The sequence below is a fragment of the Lucilia sericata genome, unplaced genomic scaffold (genome assembly GCF_015586225.1).
Source record: "Lucilia sericata isolate MDLA Ls3-8-SP2 unplaced genomic scaffold, ASM1558622v1 Contig000646F_arrow, whole genome shotgun sequence".
NCBI lineage: Eukaryota > Metazoa > Arthropoda > Insecta > Diptera > Calliphoridae > Lucilia > Lucilia sericata.
In genome coordinates this window covers 210001-229230 of record NW_023994652.1, presented here as the reverse complement: position 1 = coordinate 229230, position 19230 = coordinate 210001, and the positions used below count along the sequence as shown (strand labels likewise).

At 31.0% G+C, this 19230-nt stretch overlaps 1 long non-coding RNA gene across 2 annotated transcripts in view; it reads left to right on the top strand.

Moving 5' to 3' along the window:
- The window catches only part of LOC119607032, a 61649-nt gene that overhangs the window by 15521 nt on the left and 26898 nt on the right, over positions 1–19230 (top strand). For both annotated transcript variants that reach the window (XR_005231706.1, XR_005231705.1), the window contains exon 2: positions 5062–5112. This is a non-coding gene — a long non-coding RNA (uncharacterized LOC119607032). The remainder of the gene's footprint in view (positions 1–5061; positions 5113–19230) is intronic.

The window sequence follows — 19230 nt, the reverse complement described above, 5'->3', positions numbered from 1 at the left end:
GAACTATAACTGAACTAGAACTGAACTAGAACTGAACTAAACTGAACTAGAACTGAACTAGAACTGAACTAGAACTGAACTAGAACTGAACTAGAACTGAACTAGAACTGAACTAGAACTGAACTAGAACTGAACTAGAACTGAACTAGAACTGACTAGAACTGAACTAGAACTGAACTAGAACTGAACTAGAAACTGAACTAGAACTGAACTAGAACTGAACTAGAACTGAACTAGAACTGAACTAGAACTAAAGAACTAGAACTGAACTAGAACTGAACTAGAACTGAACTAGAACTGAACTAGAACTGAACTAGAACTGAACTAAACTGAACTAGAACTGAACTAGAACTGAACTAGAACTGAACTAGAACTGAACTAGAACTGAACTAGAACTGAACTGAACTAGAACTGAACTAGAACTGAACTAGAACTGAACTAGAACTGAACTAGAACTGAACTAGAACTGAACTAGAACTGAACTAGAACTGAACTAGAACTGAACTAGAACTGAACTAGAACTGAACTAGAACTGAACTAGAACTGAACTAGAACTGAACTAGAACTGAAGAACTAGAACTGAACTAAACGAACTAGAATTGAACTAGAACTGAACTAGAACTGAACTAAACTGAACTAGAACTGAACTAGAACTGAACTGGAATTGAACTATACTTGGCTAAAATTGAAAAGAACTGACATAATATGGAAACGGTGTGCAAGAACTAGTACTTCATTCATTGTTATAATAATATAATGTTGTACCGCATGTTAAGTCCATTTTCAATGCATTTTTTGTATTTAAGTACCCTGTAGTGTTAAATGCTACAATTTATATCTCCTGCAGGGGAGTTCCTATAAAAATGTCCAATATATATGTATGAAGTTGACAATGTCATTAACTGATAACCTTTGCTGTGCCTTCGACGAAGTTGAAACTAATTTGCTTACCTAGTGCCATGAACTACAGGGTATGAAAGCTTTTAGTAATACCGTTATTACCAAGTGCAATTTTGTTTCCTATATAGGTGATGATTTCCATCACCAACACCACAAACAAAACGGTAAAGTGCAATTTGACCAAAAAAAGAAAAACAAGTAAAATAAATATAAAATTTCTCTTCAGGTTGTCTGTTTAGCAAGAAACCGGCAACAGCAACATGCAATTTTGTATATTATTTGCAAGTACACAATACAGCCGAAGGTGAAAGAGGAAACGTTGGAGTAGTTTTGGTTTTTATGTGTGTGTTCGGTGTAATTTGCCAAAAAAAAGTGCAGCACGTTTTTTCTTTTTTTTTGTTTGTCGTGGCACCTCTCTAAATGCAGCAGCAACACCCCACATGTTAGACAGACAGAATTGCTAACCTGTCCATTTGGCTGTCGAGGCAATCAGTCATAATTTTGCTGTGAGTGTGGGTATTGGTTTAAGTTTTTTTTTTTTTTGTTTTTTACGTGAGAGTTGTAGATTCTTGTCATGTCAATGGCTTTTAGGTAAAAAAAATATAAATAAAATAATAACAGCTAAAATGAATGTTGTTTGGTATATAATTTTTTCTTGCCAATAATTTGATTGTTGTTGTTGTTTTTTTAGTTATGAAAATTATTAAATTGAAACTATAAATTGATTTTAGTTTGGAGATAATTTGCATGGGAATATTCGAAACTTTCTTTGAGGTATTTTTTTTATTGGTAATTTAAAATAATTTTTGCATGATGAGCAGCAACATTATGTACAAATAATTTCGGTTAATCAGGCAACATTCCTATAGGAAAAGTGGAAAAGTTGCTCTGACTACAGACAACTTTTCTATAGAAAAAGTTTTCATTCCAAATTCCAAAAATTTTAAAAGTTTTACATATTTTACTCTCTGTCCTATTTTAACAATCAATTTATAATCACATGAATGATATCATTAACCGATTATCAGCCACAATCGTATATAAAATCACTAGTATTTTGAGGTTTTACTACTATTTGTCCATAATTATAAATATTTTATTATTGTTGTTGGCGAGTATACATATGCGCTATTTTATATAAAAATATTTTTTTTTAATAGCAATTTATTAAAAATTGTATTGTATGTGCGGCATAAATTAAAACCTTTAATGATTTTAGTAAACAAATTTTATGTGCAACATAAAAGTTTTCAAACCGCAACGAGTACTAACTATACTCAACTACGATGACAACAATAAATAAAATACCAATCATTATAACAGTTGTTATTTTTCTGTTTTGTATAATTAAACCAAACAAATTATTAATTTAATGGAAATTAATTAAAACCATGACCAAGTGGAGAGACAAGAAAAAAATATGTATTGTTATTTTTAATCAGTAGAAAGAATCAGTCAATGAGTTTATAAAGTGGGTGATTTGGTATATGGATTAATATCTGGGGACAGATAAGCAATAAATTTATTTAACACATACATACTTATATACATATGTGCATATATACATAGGTATGTATGTAAATATGTACGTATTTACTACATATGAAGAGGGTAAAGCAAAAATGTGGTATTTTTTTGTTATTATACCCTACACCAATATAGTGGGGGTACTATGCGTTTGTGCTGATGTTTGTAACACCCAAAAATATTGGTCCTACAACCACTTTAAAGTATATCAATCGGCTAAGAATCACTTTCTGAGTCGATTAAGCTATGTCCGTCTGTCCGACCGACTGTCTGTGTGTCCATGTAAACCTTGAGCGCATGCTACATGTCGCAATTTTCAAGATAATTGATAATTTGGCACATACTCTTCTTTTGACCCAAAAACGAAACCTATTGGAAATGGTTGAAATCGGTCCATTATTTTGTGTAGCCCCCATACAACCGTAAGCCCCAACCAGGGCTTTTGAGCTTATAATAATGTAAAATATTGTACAATATCTACAAAAAGTTTTTAGTTTTAGTTTTATATAAGTTAAAATAATACTGCCGATTTTCGTAAGGATAGGGTCACATTTGCCCCATGCCACCATACAAAGTCCACTTCAGAAGGTGGAAACATTATTATCACATTGAAATTATGCATAAATAACTTTAATGTCATCGCTGTACCAAACGGTCTACGGATAGCACCATATTTACCTTTGCCCCCATATAACCCCTCTTTTAGAAAATCACTTTTTTTGGTAACAAATTGTTAAAATATTTCGGAATTAAGGAAAAATAATTTATTATTAGAAAAATAATCTACATTTTTAACATACTCACTGGTGTAGGGTATCATATGGTCGGTCAATGCCCGACTATACATTCTTACTTGTTTTCTTTTATTAACATTTTTGAACAAGTCTCTTTTAAGGAAATGTTTTCATTTTTCTATGAAATTTTGGAAAATTTTTCTTTTTCATAGGAATTTTTCCTTTTAGGGAATTTCTGATAAATATCCTTTTAAGGAAATTTTTGATAAATTTCCTTTTAAGGAAATTTTTGATAAATTTCCCTTTAAGAAAATTTATGGGAAATTTTTGATAAATTTTCCTTTCAAGGAAATTTTTGATAAATTTGCTTTCAAGGAAATTTTTGATAAATTTGCTTTTAAGGAAATTTTTGATAAATTTCCTTTTAAGAAATTTTTGATAAATTTCTTTTTAAGGAAATTTTTGATAAATTTCTTTTTAAGGAAATTTTTGATAAATTTCTTTTTAAGGAAATTTTTGATAAATTTCCTTTTAAGGAAATTTTTGACAAATTTCCTTTTAAGGAAATTTTTGACAAATTTCCTTTTAAGGAAATTTTTGACAAATTTCCTTTTAAGGAAATTTTTGATAAATTTCCTTTTAAGGAAATTTTTGATAAATTTCCTTTTAAGGAAATTTTTGATAAATTTCCTTTTAAGGAATTTTTTGATAAATTTCCTTTTAAGGAAATTTTTGATAAATTTTCTTTTAAGGAAATTTTTGATAAATTTTCTTTTAAGGAAATTTTTGCTAAATTTCCTTTTAAGGAAATTTTTGATAAATTTCCTTTTAAGGAAATTTTTACTAAATTTCTTTTGAAGGAAATTTTGCTAAATTTCTTTTTAAGGAAATTTTTGCTAAATTTCTTTTTAAGGAAATTTTTGCTAAATTTCTTTTTAAGGAAATTTTTGATAAATTCGCTTTTAGGGATATTTTCGATAAATTCGCTTTTAAGGAAATTTTTGATAAATTCCCTTTAAAGGAAATTTTGGCTAAATTTCCTTTTAAGGAAGTTTTTGCTAAATTTCCTTTTAAGGGTATTTTTGCAAAATTTCTTTCTAAAGAAATTTTTGCTAAATAGCTTTTTAAGGAAATTTTTGGTAATTTCCTTTTAAGAAAAGAAAAAATTTTAATAAATTTCCTTCTATGGAGTTTTTCGATAAATTTCCTTCTATGGAAGGAAGGAATTTTTGATAAATTTACTATTAAGGAAATCTTTGTTCAATTTCCTTTTAAGGAAATTTCTGATAAATTTCCTTTTAAAGAAATTTTAATAAATATCCTTTTAAGGAAATAAATTTCCTTTTAAGGAAATTTTTGAATTTTTGAATTTTCTATTAAGGAAATTTTGAACAAAATTACTTTTTTAGAAAAAAATTTGCTAAATTTCCTTTTAAGGAAAATTTTGACAAATTTCTCTTTAAGGGTTTTTTTTTTGCAAACTTCCCTTGAAGACAAAATTTTAATAAATTTCCTTTTAAGGAAATTTTTGACAAATTTCCTTTAAGGACATTTTGGATTAATTTCCTTTAAGGACATTTTTGACAAATTTCCTTTAAGGACATTTTTGACAAATTTCCTTTATAAAGAAAATGTTTGATAAATTTTCTTTTTAAAGAACATTTTTGATAAATTTTCTTTTTAAGGAAAATCATTGACAAATTTTCTTTTCAAACTAAATTTTTGACAAACTTCCTCTTTAAATCTTGAAAGAAAATTTTGATAAATTTGCTTTTTAAATCTTTAAAGAAAATTTTGATAAATTTTCTTTTAAGCATTTTTTTTATTAAATTTGTTTAACAGGACATTTGAATTTCATTTCAAGGATGTTTTTATTAAATTTATTTTCTTTTATTTTCAGATTTTATCAAAATATCGAAATTTTATCATAATCTTTGAATGCAATTACAAGGTAAGTTATGAAGTATATATCGAAATTTTATCATAATCTTTGAATGCAATTACAAGGTAAGTTATGAAGTATATAAAAACCATAAAAATTAGTCATTGTTGGTAAAACTCTCTTAGAAGAGCTATAAAGAGCTTTTTGGCCACAATTTTAATTTTTTCTTAAACGATCTTAGCTTTAATTTACGACTTAATGTTCTATTAGATCCATTCTGGATAAATACTATGGAAAAATCGTATCTTACTTAAGCCTTCTCTATGCATATAGCATTGATCGTTTTAATACACAGTACAAATACCATGCAACAAACATTGTGGTGCAGAAAAATGGGTTGCAAATTACTATTCATATAAAAAACAACAACGAAATAAAGGAAAACGGAAAAAATTTCATGTGCAAAACGGAAAAAATCTATAACAAGGTTTAATAAATGAAATAAACAAATAATGTTGCTGCCATTTACATTGTTGTTGCTGTTGTTGTATTTGCTACTGTTGTTACATTTGGTTAGCAGCCAGCAAACGAGCAGCTTTAATGCATGACGTTTCAATAACAATAATATGCAGCACAACACACATGTTGTTGTATTCTTTGTTGCAAGAGTTGAAAATGTGTAAAAAAAAACAAGAAAAATGCAAAAAATTATATAAAATATTGTTAAGTAAGGTTATGGTTTTACAATGTCTGTACTGCTTTTTGTTGTTTATTTGTTAAATATTACTGGCTGCAGCAGTCACTCAGTCAGTGAGACAGATAGACAGACGGACGAACAAACATTCGTTCAAACATAAAAACACCCATTTGTAAACATAATAATGAAAAGTTCAAAATCCTATGCAGCATTAATCTATGTATGATTAAATTTGTTTGTACATACATATGTGTGTGAGTGAGAGAAAGAGTACCCTGCAGTTTGGGAAGAGAATTAGTAATTTTAAATTTTCTTCAATAGTTGATTATTAAAATTGATGAAATAAAGACTTTATAGGGTTCAGCTCAAAATGACTTTAGACTAGATTACTTAAGGATACTAGAAATCTGCAGTTGAAAGTTACACAAAGTATATAAATTCAAATTATTACATGTAAAAAGGAATAATTGAATCCCTGTAAAATTGCAGGGTAGTATTTGAGTAAATATGTTTGTATTTGTGTTGTTTGCCGGTTATGTTTCGCATTAAATAAACAAACAAATCAATGCTGTCTACTTTTCCAAACAATGTTGCCAACTTAATATGTTTAAACGCGATTTTAATTAAAACAAAAACGACCTCTGTTGAAAGCTCAACATTGATGATGAGTTTTATATGGGTAGATGGGCGATCAAAAAGTTAAGCATTTTGCATCGAATATTTCGAATTTTGTGCCAAAAAAGCACTAGACTACAGACTAGACTACAGACTAGACTATAGACTACACTATAGACTAGACTATAGACTAGACTATATACTAGACTATAGACTAGACTATAGACTAGACTATAGACTAAACTATAGACTAGACTATAGACTAGACTAGACTAGACTAGACTAGACTATAGACTAGACTATAGACTAGACTATAGACTAGACTATAGACTAGACTATAGACTAGACTATAGACTAGACTATAGACTAGACTATAGACTAGACTATAGACTAGACTATAGACTAGACTATAGACTAGACTATAGACTAGACTATAGACTAGACTATAGACTAGACTATAGACTAGACTATAGACTAGACTATAGACTAGACTATAGACTAGACTATAGACTAGACTATAGACTAGACTATAGACTAGACTATAGACTAGACTATAGACTAGACTATAGACTAGACTATAGACTAGACTATAGACTAGACTATAGACTAGACTATAGACTAGACTATAGACTAGACTATAGACTAGACTATAGACTAGACTATAGACTAGACTATAGACTAGACTATAGACTAGACTATAGACTAGACTATAGACTAGACTATAGACTAGACTATAGACTAGACTATAGACTAGACTATAGACTAGACTATAGACTAGACTATAGACTAGACTATAGACTAGACTATAGACTAGACTATAGACTAGACTATAGACTAGACTATAGACTAGACTATAGACTAGACTATAGACTAGACTATAGACTAGACTATAGACTAGACTATAGACTAGACTATAGACTAGACTATAGACTAGACTATAGACTAGACTATAGACTAGACTATAGACTAGACTATAGACTAGACTATAGACTAGACTATAAACTAGACTATAGACTAGACTATAGACTAGACTATAGACTAGACTATAGACTAGACTATAGACTAGACTATAGACTAGACTATAGACTAGATTATAGACTAGACTATAGACTAGACTATAGACTAGACTATAGACTAGACTATAGACTAGACTATAGACTAGACTATAGACTAGACTATAGACTAGACGACTAGACTATAGACTAGACTATAGACTAGACTATAGACTAGACTATAGACTAGACTATAGACTAGACTATAGACTAGACTATAGACTAGACTATAGACTAGACTATAGACTAGACTATAGACTAGACTATAGACTAGACTATAGACTAGACTATAGACTAGACTATAGACTAGACTATAGACTAGACTATAGACTAGACTATAGACTAGACTATAGACTAGACTATAGACTAGACTATAGACTAGACTATAGACTATAGACTAGACTATAGACTAGACTATAGACTAGACTATAGACTAGACTATAGACTAGACTATAGACTAGACTATAGACTAGACTATAGACTAGACTATAGACTAGACTATAGACTAGACTATAGACTAGACTATAGACTAGACTATAGACTAGACTATAGACTAGACTATAGACTAGACTATAGACTAGACTATAGACAAGACTATAGACTAGACTATAGACTAGACTATAGACTAGACTATAGACTAGACTATAGACTAGACTATAGACTAGACTATAGACTAGACTATAGACTAGACTATAGACTAGACTATAGACTAGACTATAGACTAGACTATAGACTAGACTATAGACTAGACTATAGACTAGACTATAGACTACACTATAGACTTGACTATAGACTACACTATAGACTAGACTGGACTATAGACTATAGATAATATAGCGCCATTGTTATACTATGCTGTGGCTACTTTGTAATATGTTTTACTTATAAACTCTCCATTTTTTATAAAACTTTATTATGTATTAAAATTGTTCATACTGGTTTGCAAGATACTAACAAGATTTTTTATTTCAACTGTCATAAAAATGGCAAGAGCAATGTTAGTGCTGCATATGTAATAAATGCATTGCTGCACAAACAAAAACCTTAAACCTGAATATGTAAGAGAAACAAGTTTAACTTATTTTTTATATAGTTTTTAATTCATAACAAAATAAGAAATCCTTTTGGGTATTACACGGAATCAAAAGAAAAGGGAATTATTTTATTTTTTTTTGTTATAAATTTATGCAAGTGTTGCAAAACTGCAAATGTTGCATGTTTAATATGTATTTTTTTTTCTTAAAGATGCTGTAGTTGGTTTTTACACAACTTGTTTTATTTTATTTCAAATTTATAATCTTTTGTTAAATATTTTCTCACTTAAGTCAATATCTTCGTATATTAAATTGTTGTCGTTGTTTTATCAGTATTTGTGGTATTTCACTTTTATTATTTAAACTGTTTGCAAAGGTTTCATATGAGAAAAGGTGATTGCCTCGACTTGAAAAGTAAAGTCCTGCTGTCAGGAGTGAAGGAAACTTGTTTTACTTTTGTTTGTTATTTTATTGGTCACAAGTTTGATGTCAATTTACCTTCAGTTCTGTTATTTTGTGGCGTTGAAATTTTAGTTTTAATTATAAGTTTAATCATAGTTAAGCAGATACAAAATTATTTCGTGAAAAATATTTATAATTCAAGATTTTCTAGTCTAGTCTATAGTCTAGTCTATAGTCTAGTCTATAGTCTAGTCTATAGTCTAGTCTAATAGTCTAGTCTTAGTCTATAGTCTAGTCTATAGTCTAGTCTATAGTCTAGTCTATAGTCTAGTCTATAGTCTAGTCTATAGTCTCTAGTCTATAGTCTAGTCTATAGTCTAGTCTATAGTCTAGTCTATAGTCTAGTCTATAGTCTAGTCTATAGTCTAGTCTATAGTCTAGTCTATAGTCTAGTCTATAGTCTAGTCTATAGTCTAGTCTATAGTCTAGTCTATAGTCTAGTCTATAGTCTAGTCTATAGTCTAGTCTATAGTCTAGTCTATAGTCTAGTCTATAGTCTAGTCTATAGTCTAGTCTATAGTCTAGTCTATAGTCTAGTCTATAGTCTAGTCTATAGTCTAGTCTATAGTCTAGTCTATAGTCTAGTCTTAGTCTAGTCTATAGTCTAGTCTATAGTCTAGTTTTAGTAGTAATTTATAGTTTAGTTTATAGTGTTCAGTAGTATCGTCTAATCTGTATCAGTAATATAGTCTAATCTTACTATATTCTAGTCTGGCCTACAGTCTATAGTATGCACTACACCCAAGTCTATGCTGATCAACACTCTTCACTATAGTCTAATCATTAGTTTATTCTATATGCTAGTGCATAGTTTATACTATAGTACAGGCTATAGTTTACACTATAGTCAATTCTATAGCTTGGACTACTGTCCTGGACTGCCTGGACTATAGTTTAGTCCATCGTATGTTCTATTGTCTGAAATATAGTCCGAGATGTAGAAACTGCAACATCCATGAGAAAATTTCAATTAAGTTCTCTAAGTTATTAAGTAGTTCCTGCTAATGGGCGTGTCTTTTATTAAACATTATAAATATCTAACATTCTTAAGCGTTTTATTGTCGCTAACAATTTCGCACTAAATATTTGTAATTTTTTTTTGTTTTTTTTTTTGCTATTTAATTTATGCCACATGTGTTTTAATATCAACAATTTTTTTGTACTATATTTATTTTTTATTGTTGTTGTTGTTGCTGTCATTCATTCTATTGTATTATTGTTTTTATTGTAATTTGTTTATAATGAAATAAAATTGCGTTTCAATATTTGCATAAATTACTCTTGGTTCATAGAAACTACAGACAAAATGACGCAAAAACTACATATATGAATTAGAAATATACAAAAGCAAACAAAAAATTATTTAATTAATTAAATGCTAGTACGTTTTACAGTTTTTTTAGCTTTTAGTTTTCAATGAAATAAAAAGAAACGTGTAAGAAATCGATATGGAAAATGCGGAGAAAAGTAGTCTATGTACATGTGTATGTATGTATGTGTGTAGTTATTTATCACTTAGCGGAATTTACAAGCGTAGAATTTATATGTAATTTAGATCAAATAGAAGAATTTCTTTTGAAAAAGTTTTTAAAAATATAATAAAAAACAGAAATTAAACTTTTACTGGGCTTTTTAAATTTCAGAGTTGAATACTTTGAGACTGGACTGTAGTCTAGCCTGGACTTCAGTATAATCAATGGTATGTACTAAAAGCTAGTCTAGTCTGGATTATAGTATAATTTGTAGTCTAGCTTACCGACTCTACTAATGTTTTGTCTATAGTTCAAACATAAACTATTTTACGGTTGGGGCTATATTCCGGATCTTAGTCTAGTCAATAATCTGGCCTATAGTCTGCAGTACAGTCTTCTCTATAGTTTGGACTATAGTCTGTAGTTTAGTCTATACTATGGACTATAATCTACTCCATAGTATCATAAACTAGATTATAGATATCATAAACTAGATTATAGACTATAACTGGCATATAGTCTGAAATGTAGTCTAAGCCGGACTTCAGTATAGTCTTTCTTATGTACTATAATCTAGTTTATATTCTGAACTATAGTCGAATATATAGTCTAGTCTATAGTGTGGACTATAGTCTCTACTATAGTTTTGTCTATAGTTTTGTCTATAGTTTGGACTATAGTTTTGGGTTTCAGTTTGGATAAGATTATACTCTACATTCTTCTAGCCAATAGTCTGGCCTGTACTCTGGACTATAATAATGGAGTCTATAGTCTTGTCCAAGGTGAGGACTATAGTTTGTCTGTATAATGTATAATATGGACTATAGTGTAGTCTACAGTCTGTATAGTATAGACTATAATCTGCCCTAGTTTGGACTATAGTTTTGGGTTTCAGTTTGGATAAGATTATACTCTACCAATAGTCTGGCTTGTACTCTGGACTATAATCTAGCCTATAAAGGAGTCTATAGTCTTGTCCAAAGTGAGGACTATAGTTTGTCTGTATAATGTATAATATGGACTATAGTGTAGTCTACAGTTTGTATAGTATACACTATAATCTGCCCTATTCTGGACCATAATCGTATTTATTGTCTAGTCTATAGTCGGGACATAGTCTTGCTGTAGTTTAGACTTTAGTATAGTCTTTGGGCTATAGACTGGACTATAGTTTACTATATATTCTGTATCTTGGTGTAGTGAATATTCTGACGTATAGTCTGGTCTATAAACTGGACTATAGTCTAGACTTTAGAGTGGTTAATACTCTTGTCTTAAGTCCAGACTACGTCAATTGTCTGGATTGTGGTCTAGAGTCTAGACCATAAGTTATACTACTTTTTTTGGGTAAAATATGTATTAACTAAATAGAAATTTTTAAAGAAATTAATAAATTCCTATATTTATAAAGATTTTGTGTTCTTTTCCAAAAAAAAGTCCAGAAAATATATATTTTTTCCATTATGAGTTGCAAACAGTTTGAAAATTCCAGTGCAAAAGCAAACTACTTTCAAATATAGAATATTATCATAGATTTTAAATACAAAGAAAGATATATATGTGTGTATAAAATCCCAGCAACAACAAAATCAAATTATAGTAAAACTGCATATAAAAAACATTCCAATTTAAAAAATTCCAATACCTTTAATTTGCAACTCAAACTCATGCCAGCGCAAGCATATGCAACCAACACAGTGATAGCAAAATTATCACTCATACTCAAATGAAAAGGGGAAATGAGTGGAAAATTTGGAGAAAATTAAAATTGATGCAATAGTATATAATAAAAGTACTTAAATTTTGTATTAGTACAAGTATATAAAGTACATTTTAAACTATATTTGTCACAAAAGAGTATATGATGCTGCACACAAACTCTCTCACTCTCTCACTCTCTCTAAAGTTTAGTCTCTGTATTAAAATTAAAACAACTCTCAATCTCGGTTGTAAAAACTCTTAAGTAAAAATTTGCAAAAATACGTATGAGTATTTTTTATTTCTGTTTTGATTTAAATTTTCTTTTATCAATATACATTGAATTGCGGTATATTAGTAAAAGATTAAAATAGAGAGAAAGAGAGCAGGAAAGAGAGTATATATGACTCTTTTATTTCCCATTTGTTTGTGTGTGTATTGTTTTTTTATTTTTATGTTCTGTTTGTGGTTCTTCTTCATCGTGTTTCCATAGCGGGGTTTACATTTTATGTCATTGACCTTTGAAATTGCATCTTGGTTTGTTATTCATCATCATCATCACAATGGTGATGATAATGTTGTTGACGATGATGATGAAAGCCATGATGAAGCAGCAAAAAAAAAGGAAATATTTTTGTACTCATTTTGTATGAGTGTATTTTTAGATACATTTGAATTTATTTGTTTTCTCTGTTTGGTGATTTCATGTTTGTTTGGTATCAAATGTAATTTAAATGTGTATTTGGTTTTAGATCGATATGGCAACACGATTTTCAAAATTATGATTTACTATTTTGTGGCAACATAGAAAAAATGCTTATTTAAATTCTATATTCCTAGTACAATCCTTATGTTAGCAATCGTATCCTGATCAATGCAGTTCCGCGGGACGTTCCTGAATTACCTACACAGAGGGAAAAAGAAATATACACGCCTGGTACCAAACTGACAACAAACTGTTTAAAATTTTTCAATACCATCCGTTGTCAAAGTATATACATACGTTCGACAACACTATGTAATGTTGACAACATAGCAACAATTCGTTGTCGAAATCTAAATTTTATACACATCCGTTGTCTAAATGTTAACAAACGTGGTAAGCTCACTATTGACAAACAATCCGTTGCCAATAGTGAGCTTACCACGTTTGTTAACATTTAGGATGTGTATAAAATTTAGATTTCGACAACGAATTGTTACATAGTATTGTCGTACGTATGTATATACTTCGACATTATAAACTCTTTGGTGTCAATTTGGTACCAGACGTGTATATTTCCTTTTCCCTCTGTGTACATAATCTACCACTTAAGGTTACCCGTAGTCACCGGCTACACAGATAACTAGCTATTTTAACATGTGCTTGTCCTACAAATAAGTCAATCGTCACTCCATTTGGTAGTACATACGTTTTTTTCCATTCTCAAAATTACTTGGGGACTGTAAAGTGACGAATGTCTTTTCTCTAGTTTATAAAGAGTACATTCGCCCTCAAGGTATTTTGATTCCGTTCGCCATCGACTGAATCCTATATCACACTAATCTCATACTTGTTCTTTCTGTAAACAATTTTCGGCCTTTTCGGGTTGGTGTATCCGTACAGGATTTGATTTATCCTACCCGACGCTTTCTTCGTTGAGTCTGAACATTTTGTATTCGTTAGGTTATCTTCAACTAGCACGCTTTCTTCTATAGCAAAAACATTCGCTCTTCCGTTGCTCTCCTACCAGCCAAAACGATCATCTATTTAACCTTATCAGCTGATATCACGCTTATCTTATCCGTTGGATTATGATTTTGTAATGTTAAGATATTTGTGTATTAACAGATTCCAGTAATGGTTAGTTCCAATATTCCGCATTACCTCGATCTCTACTGTCTCATAGTTTTGGTATACAATCGGGTACTTCTGGTCAAAATATCTAGTGTACATTGATGACGTATCCTGTAACCGTCAAGTCTTTCATTATCTCTCTGACAGCCTCCATTTCTCACAGTATCCGTTCATTTATAGGTAAGGAATGAGAGTTAATCGGAATCCAATCTTCTCATCTTCTCGATTCATATTTCGGTTGAAACAATGTTTAGCAATGTTTTCAAAGCTCATGTTCATCTCACCCTGTAGTGATATTATGCTACAGTTTTTTGTCCCAAAAAGTCGCAGCAAATTCACTGAACTGTAGAAGCGTAACTTAGAATTGGTCCATGATACACTTGCTTTTGTAAAACGTCACAGTAACGGTTCCATAGCGTCCAACTTCGATATACTTTTTTGGTTCTAACCTTTATGTGATATTTTCATTTCGACTTCTGATTCCGGATAACGTCTTGTTATTTAAGCCTATCGATCACTGATATCGTCTGTTCATGAACGGCACAGACAGGAATTTTTGTATTTCTTGTCGTCTACGTTGAATTAACATTTAATCACTAAAAACTGCATTTAGGTTGCTCCATGGCCTTCTGTAAAGGTTCATGCGATGAACACTATCCTTCAAGAGACCTGCTCGAGGTTTGGGGTAGTGGCTTTGTCTTCAGCCGCACATTAATTTAAAAAGTTCTTTTTAAAACTGTCTCTAAAAATTAACTAATAATACTTAATATAAACATCCATTATAAAAAATTCGGATTCTTCATTCTTGGAAGCATAGACAGACTGTTTTAAATCCTTCATCGGTTATGGAATAATGACGATAACATACCGCTCTGTGTAAACCGTATTCCTGTGGTTGATCAGCTTATTCAACTATTCTTTCGTATGTGGTTTCAGTCGGGAAGAGTCCGCTCTACCTGAAACTACAATATTGTAACGATTGTCTATCTGATAGCCTCTATTTCTTGTTGTAACGTTTCCCGCTAGGAAGCTACCTATTCCTGTGGTTGATCAGCTTATCCACCTGTTCCTTCGTATGTGGTTGCAGTCAAGAAACGTTCGTTTAACCTGAAACTGCAAGGTTGTAACGGTTGTCTCTCTGATTTCTTGCTGTAACCCTGTAACAATATTGTAACGATTATCTCTCTGATAGCCTCTATTTCTTGCTGTAACCTTTCTTTCTCGCTAGGAAGCCACCTATTCCTGTGGTTGATCAGCTTATCCACCTATTCCTTCGTATGTCGTTTCAAGAAACGTCCGTTCAACCTGAAACTGCAAGGTTGTAACTGTTGCCTCTCTCATTTCTTGCTGTAACCCTTCCTTTCCGCTACCCATTTTTCGAACGATATTCCAATTTTCCAAGTTTAATGTGATATTCATCCTAATATTATATCCGGTTGAACATTTTACGAAGAGTCTTTCAAAGATTCCTAATCTTCATTGTTGCCAAGGATATTTTCTATTCAGAATCCGCTCTCGTAAAGGCCAGATATCAGCGTTTCTAAATTGGCTTCTATATCCTCTATATTTTGATATAGAAATGTGTCCTGTTCTAAATAGTTCCTTAGCAAAGTCTCGAACGTTGTCCACTTATTATACGACTTATTAGATGTCGGCGGTGGCCGAAGTATGTGGCGTTGATAAGAGAAGTGGAGTTCTTTAAATACTGTCCAATTATAATACTTCTTCACTGATTCCACCAGCTCGCGGGGGTGTTGTGGTCGCCTCTTCTATTGACTTTAGATAAGTGATTGCTTTTTCATTGTCGGGGTATGCACTGGGATTGTTCATTTCGCAACGGGACTACTATGACAAGGATTTAGTTAGCTCGAGATCTTGAGCAAGGTGCTTGTGCATAGACCGCCACACTTATGTACAACAAATTGCCACTGAAGTGGTTCTTCTTTTTACCATTAAAGTCATTCAGCGGCGAGTGGTGGACCTTCCCAAGTCCACTCGGTGGATAAAAGACCACTGTAAGTTTACGCTGTCATGGCAGGTTCTCACATTAAGCACTTCGACATTCTTGGCTCCCCCAGGCCATATTATCTTGATGATCTTCTTCATCTTGTTATTTCAATCAGTGAGAAAAGAGGTGCTAATAATTCTCTAGTCTGTCGGGACTTTAAACTGATGGAGTCAAATGTATTTTTGGCTTTTTCTAGGAATGTTTTGACTTGGAGTCGAAACAGGGGGCCTTATAATCAGTGACCAAGGAACTGGTGCCCCACAGTGCAGAGTCTCGGACTTTGTCTAGTGAAGTCCCTTCGAGGTACATGTGGGGGATTTGGTTTAAATCCAAACTCGCTGGAACAGAATGTTGGTTAAAAGACTTGGGTCCTATTAACCCTCAGAAGAATGACTCTGCAAGGCAAAAACTTGATGTGATGGAGAAATTCTGAGGACAAATAAGGATTCATTGCAAATCTTTAGAGAAATATACCCTGGAGTGCAACATTTTTAAATGTTTGTTGTTGCTGCAAATGTTTTTCTATACATTAAGTTATAACATCCTTAATTTTCTTGACATTTAAAAGAATATAAAAGTTTTTACTAGAAAACCACCTTCAGTTCAAAAATATAGAAATCAATTGAAATCCTTTTGTTTTTATGTCTTTATTAGCTTTTATTCATTTAATTTTTAATTTTTTTACTTTTATTAATTTCATCATCACCAAAACGCCCTTTCGCAACCTCATTGTTTGACTTTGTCAAGAGTTTTTTATCTCTTTATATTCCGTTTATTAAAATTAGCTCTTTGGTTTTCACTTCCTTTGACTTCATACATATGCTTCATATTTAGTTTTGTTGTTGTTGTTTATTATTTCTTCTGGTTCAAATTTAATTGTGTTGCATGTTCCGAGGTCCCAGTGTGCATCTCTGCTCGTTCTTTCTATGTGTTTGTGTGTATTTATGACTTCTTTTGTTAATCGTATTTGTTTATTTTTTCTTGCCGATTTTTCTGCAAAAATGTTTTTTGTTCTTTTTGTTGTTGTTGTCATTGTTTGTAGAATCTTCTTTTTTTTTGGAATTCAGTTGGCTGTTGAGTTATTTATGTTTCTTGATTTTTAATTTATGAAATTCGCGTGCATCTTATTATTAATTCTGATTTCTTTCGTTTTTTTTCTCTTGTTTTATTTCTGGATGCTTTTGTGTCTTTTGCGATTTTTGGTTTCTGCATCGGGGGAAAAAAGGTCATAAATTTAAAAGTTGTTGTTTCATATTATAAGTTTTTTTTTATAAATTTTTGTTGAAAAAAGGGGTAGGTTGTCGTTGTTGAGAAAGAGAAATTAAATAAGGAAAATGCTATAGTCGTTTGGGCGCATCGTAATATTGTTATACATCGGTGTAAACTATTTATATAGATTCGAAATCGGTTCAATTCGTTCTCACTCTCTCTAAAATACTTCATATTCTTGCATACCTTTGAACCTAAAAATATCAAAACCACAAATCTAAGGCTTTATACGATATCTGATGCTTGTCCCAATTATCAAGAAAAACTGCTTATAAATAGATTCAAGTTCAATTTGAGGCGATTTCTCATATTATTTACATTGCCACATGTTTTTTAAATATAAATAGGTCAAAAGACTTTAAATGAAATTATTTTTATTCATGAGTAAATTAACAATAATTAGAATAAATAAGAAAAATTATGTGGTTCATTTGTTATCAGTAAAGTACAAAACCAAAATAAATAATAATATTATTCATAACATATGCATTGCCACCTTAGAATAATCTAAAAGAAACAACTGTTTAAAGAGTTTAGAAAACTACACTAAAATGTTAGAAAAACATCTGGAGGTATTGTTTTTATTATAACCTACACTAAGCATAGATAATTTAGTACACTATTGTACATTAGTTAGATTAGTTAATAAGATAGTGATAAATCTCATCCCTAGAACATTTAATAGAGTACGCAATAACCTAGTCAATAGACTTGACAATGGCCCCTGAACTAGCCAATAGACAAGTAAGTTTAATAGACTCTAGTCCATAGACTACTTAATAACTTAGTTAATCGACTAGTCAATAGAACACTTAATAGTCCAGTCCATAGACTAGTTAATTGTCTAGTCATTAGATTAGTCAATAGCCTAGCCAATAAATACGTCTATACAATAGCGCCCAGTCTGGACAATAGGCATGTCAATATGATAGTCCTTAAACTAATCAATAGACAGACTTCTATTTTTAATCGACTATTCAATAGTCTAATCAATAGACAAGTCAATAGAATAGTTAATAGTCTATTCAATAGATTAGTCAATTGCCTAGCCAATAGATACATCAATACAATAGCCCTTAGATTAGTCAATATGATAGTCTATCAATAGACTGACCAACAGACTTCTCTTGTTAATCGACTATTCAATAGAGAAGTTAATAGAATAGTTAATAGACCAGTCAATATACTAGTTAATATCCTAGTCAATAGATTTATCAATACAATAGCTCCTAGACTAGTCAATAGATATGCCAATATGGTAGTCCCTAGTCTAACGAATAGACTAGTCAACAGACGAGATAATAGGCTAATTAATAGAATAGTCAATAGAGTTGTTAATCGACTATTTAATAGACTAGTCAATAGATACGTCAATATAGTAGTTAATAGACTAATCCATAGATTGGTCAATAGATTAGTCAGTACAATAGCCCCTAGACTAGTATATAGACATGTCAGTATGATAGACCCTAGACTAATCTATAGACTATAGATTAGTCAATAGAATATTTAATAGATCAGTCCATAGACTAGTTAAAAGCCCAGTCAATAGATTAGTCAACAGACTTATCAATACAATAGCCCTTAGACTAGTAAATAGACATGCCAATATGATAGTCCCTAGTCTAACGAATAGACTAGTCAACAGACTTCTCAATAGACGAGATAATTGGCTACTTAATAGAATAGTCAATAGACTTGTTAATCGACTATTTGATAGACTAGTCAATAGATAAGTCAATATAATAGTAAATAGACTAGTCCATAGACTAGTTAATAGCGTAGTCAATAGATTAGTCCATAGATTGGTCAATATATTAGTCAATACAATAGCCCCTAGACTAGTACATAGACATATCAGTACGATAAACCCTAGACTAATAGACTAGTCAACAGACTATTCCTGTTAATCGACTATTCAATAGAGAAGTTAATAGACAATAGAATAGTTAATAGACAAGTCCATAGACTAGTTAAACGCCCAGTCAATAGATTAGTCTATAGATTAATCAACGGACTTCTCAATAGATAGTCAATAGAGTT